The sequence below is a fragment of the Eubalaena glacialis genome, chromosome 6 (assembly GCF_028564815.1).
Source record: "Eubalaena glacialis isolate mEubGla1 chromosome 6, mEubGla1.1.hap2.+ XY, whole genome shotgun sequence".
NCBI lineage: Eukaryota > Metazoa > Chordata > Mammalia > Artiodactyla > Balaenidae > Eubalaena > Eubalaena glacialis.
In genome coordinates, this window is record NC_083721.1 from 81,981,315 (window position 1) to 81,984,700 (window position 3,386).

Below are 3,386 nucleotides of genomic sequence, written 5' to 3' on the forward strand. Positions count from 1 at the left end.
TATTCCCAGAGATTTGGATTCACATGGTCTAGAATTCCCTAGGTGATTCTAATGTGCAGCAAAGGTTGAGAACCTGTGGAATTGGAAATAGGGAGTAGTTATTACTGGCCACTTGATCTGAGCTGATTACAACATTTGAATCCTGAGTATGGCTGCAAAGGCAAAAAGGAATATATGCTGTGTTAAACACATCCCATTGTCTGACAAAACATTTTTTTTTCCCCACGGAGTTAAGCTCTAAAAGGAATATATTGTGTATGTCTTAGTAATGTAATAATAGCTATTCTTTATTGTGTGCTTTCCATGTGCCAAGCATTCTGCCAATTAAAGGGATTATCTCTTTTAAGTCTCACAACACACCTATGATGTGAATATATTGTTAACCTAATATTTCAGATGAGGAAACTGGGGTCTTGAGACGTTAAATAAATTGCCAGCCTTAGGACTCAGGCTGTATAACTGCAGAAACCTGATTCTTAACCACTTCACTACTGCCTCTAAAATGAATATGCTGGGCAATGCCTCCAATGAAAGTTTTGCAAAAGATAGAATGGTGTTCAAATGGAGATTCTTATAAAATAGAGGCCGAAGGCACATAATTTTAAAGAGCGATTTTGCAATGTGTTGAGATAGTATTTTATTTTCTGATCATCTAACATTATAGGGAGAGACACTGGAACTTCTGAAAGAGTGGAATGTTATACTTACTGGATCCTCGTAAGTCTTCTGATGGGAGCCTTAGAGAGGCCTGGCTTCTTCCACAAGGTAAAGGCACAGAGCACCAGCAGAGAGTGTGGAGCTTGAGTGCCGGACAGACTGGATGAGGCCAACAAGCATTGTCTTTTGGAAACAGGATTAGAAGCAGGAAGTGGAAGATGGGGTAAAAAGCCAATAAGGGCATCCCGCTTGAGGAGCTAGGACTAGATGAGGTGAAGAATCTGGGTTGGACTGGACAAGAGGAAATTCCTGCATTGAAAAGAAGCACAAATGGATGAAGCTGTGTGGTTCCAGAGCCAAGGCCATGAACATGGGTGTGCCTTTGGCTTGGGAGTAGGCGGAGGGTGCAGATACTTCAGAAGAGTGAAAGGTAGGTGCTGGGTCTCAGGAAACTCATGATTATTTTATCTAACAAGGGTCTGTGGAAATACTTCCTGTTGTCGAGTAAAGTGAGACCTGTAGACTTTGTATACCAGCCCTGAGTGGTCATTCTTCTGTTGAGACGTGATGGTCTGGAGATACCCAGAACACTGCCTTGAGTCTAGTCTTGTCTCATCTAATCAGTGCTCTCCAGAATCTTCAGCATAATGGGTCTTAAACGCTCTTTTAGCATGTCTTAGCTCAGGACATGTAAAAGGTACTCTACTGCCTACTTCAATATAAACTCCCACCTGGTAGCACAGGAAACTATACTCAATATCTTGTAATAACCTATAATGGAAAAGAATCTAAAAAAGAATATATATATATATATATATATGTATATATATATATACACACACACACACATCAATCATTTGCTGTACACCTGAAACTAACACATTATAAATCAACTATATTTCAATAAAAAAATTTTTTTAAATCTTCCCACATGGGCTTCATTTTATCTTTCCAAGTTGGTCCCTCCATCTCTTCAGCATCTTCTTGTCACATTAGTCGGGTTCACTGCTCCACAGAGATCCTACTTGGATTAAATGTCTGTTTCATATGCTTTCATCTAGGCTTCCCAAAGTGATTGTAAGCTCTTTGAGGGAAAGCATTTATGTCTTTTAAAATTTATTTATCTTCTTTTGCCTTGAGGTTCCCATAGGCTGAATATGTGAACACAAGTCAACTAAAGATGAGTAGAAGCACCCGATCACCACACTCATGTTCTGAGCACCCAGGGAACCCCAAAAATGTGATGAGCCGGCAGGTATTTAAACTAAGACTGACAAAAAAGAAGGCTTATGTCAATTTCTGTCATCTTATTGATGGCATCTTCATCTTACTCCGTAATTCTTCTTTTTTTTTTTAAGACATAGATAATGATTTTTTTTAATATATAAATTTATTTATTTATTTATTTTTTCTGCATTGGCTCTTCATTGCTGTGCGCGGGCTTCTCATTGCGGTGGCTTCTCTTGTTTCGGAGCACAGGCGCTCGGCGTGTGGGCTCAGTAGTTGTGGCTCGCGGGCTCTAGAGTGCAGGCTCAGTAGTTGCGGCTCGTGGGCTCTAGAGCTCAGGCTCAGTAGCTGTGGCACATGGGCTTAGTTGCTCTGCGGCATGTGGGATCTTCCCGGACTAGGGCTTGAACCCGTGTCCCCTGCATTGGCAGGCGGATTTTTAACCACTGCGCCACCAGGGCAAGAATTACTCTGTAATTCTTTAAAATGATTGCACAGGTTTCTCTTTGTTGACTTTCTCTTCAGTCTGGACAGTACAATGGAGTGGGATGTTTTAAATAAAAATTCAATATTAAAAAAAATAATAAGTATTTCTCTTTTTCTCAGGACTGACTATGGTAAATACCCAATGCCTGTGCTTGACTCCATTCTAGTTTACCATGAGCAGGACTCAGAACAGCACCAGCCACAATGAGATATTTCATAAAGGTTTTGGAGCGAAATAATAATCATCTCAGAATCAGAAATTATCTTGGTGTGTTTTTTGTAATGACAACATTGATGATAAAGGCTTGTGATAATATGGTGTAAAGGTGTTCAAGGTCTGAGTTTGAATGCCAGCTCTGCCGCATATTAACTTTGTGACCCTGGGCAGGGCTCCGTGAGCTACAGTTTCCTCATTGTAAAAGAAAGGTGATCACGGGGACCTCAGAGTGGTTGTGAGGACTAAGTTACACATGAAAAGGAGCATTCAATAAATGTGTTTTGTTACAGAAAATTTTAAATCTCTTATTTTTTATTCTACTGGTTTTCTATTTTTTCCTTTACCTGGATCAGAAAGATAATTTTACATTTTCTTTCAACTTTTTTGAGACTTAATATTTTCTGATAATGAGAAGTTGGTAGACATCATATTAACAAAAGATTTTTTTCTTTTTTGGTAATTACCTGGATCATAACAAATAATAGTAAAACAAGACAAATTTCTCTCAGCTTTGGGCTGGGAATCAGGAGGAGGAGGAAGAAGGAAGGGAGAAAGAGAGTCCTTTAGACTGGTGGTAGAAACATAACCCACTAACCCTTGACTGGGCACCCGTGACGAGGTCTCTATGGTGGGGAAGCCCCACCAAAGGGATCCTTTCTCGGTGAGCAAGAATGCTTCAGGGCTGGGCTGTGAGCTCCCAGGGCAGAGCCCTAGTGCCCGCTCTCTGATCAGCTCGACTTTGCTGCAGGTTGGTTGTGACTGAAAGGAGACCGCTGTGAATTAACTAGGAGGGAGAACA